Source organism: Tupaia chinensis, unplaced genomic scaffold (assembly GCF_000334495.1).
Source record: "Tupaia chinensis unplaced genomic scaffold, TupChi_1.0 Scaffold139785_1, whole genome shotgun sequence".
Classification (NCBI taxonomy): domain Eukaryota; kingdom Metazoa; phylum Chordata; class Mammalia; order Scandentia; family Tupaiidae; genus Tupaia; species Tupaia belangeri.
The window spans coordinates 103,033-103,931 of NW_006199665.1; positions in this window are offsets into that span (position 1 = coordinate 103,033).

Consider the following 899-nt stretch of genomic DNA (forward strand, 5'->3'; position numbering starts at 1 on the left):
TGTGCTTGCCATAAAGGTGGACAGAAAGACAGAAAGCGAGAAATCACCTCCCCAGGGGGAATGGCCACGACACAATCTCCTCTTCTTCATTCTCCTCTCGGAATTTTGGGCACGCAGTCCTATACAGCCAACATGAGTTTAAGTCATTGGGTCCAGGATTTGAACCGTGATTCAACTACATAGAAGTCCAGTGACGTAACCATTATGCCATTTACTGGTTCCCTGAATTCTACACTTTTAAAGTATAGAAAACTTTTAATATGTATAAACTTTTAAAGAACTAACCCCAATTCTCCTTGTCCTATACAGCCAACATGAGTTTAAGTCATTGGGTCCAGGATTTGAACCGTGATTCAACTACATAGAAGTCCAGTGACGTAACCATTATGCCATTTACTGGTTCCCTGAATTCTACACTTTTAAAGTATAGAAAACTTTTAATATGTATAAACTTTTAAAGAACTAACCCCAATTCTCCTTAAGCTATTTCTGAAAATTCGAAAGGGAGGAATCCACCTGTATTCATTTTATGTCTCCATCATCTTAATTCCAAAACCAAACAAGGACATGACAAAAAAGAATACTTCAGGCTTGTATCCCTGATGAATACTCAAAAATTCTCAACGATACTCTAGCAAATCATATTCAACAACATATTAAAAAGAGTTTGCAACATGACCAAGTACGTTTTATTCCAGGGATGTATGAGTGGTTCAACCTATGCAAAATAGTAAATGTAATACAACATATTAACAAAAGGAAAGATAAAAACCATATGATCATATCAATTGTTGCAGAAAAAGCATTTGATGGGACCAGCAGTTGGAGTAATGGCTATGTCGCTGGACTCCCATGTAGTTGACCGCTGTTCAAGTCCCGGTCCTGATAGCTTAAACTCA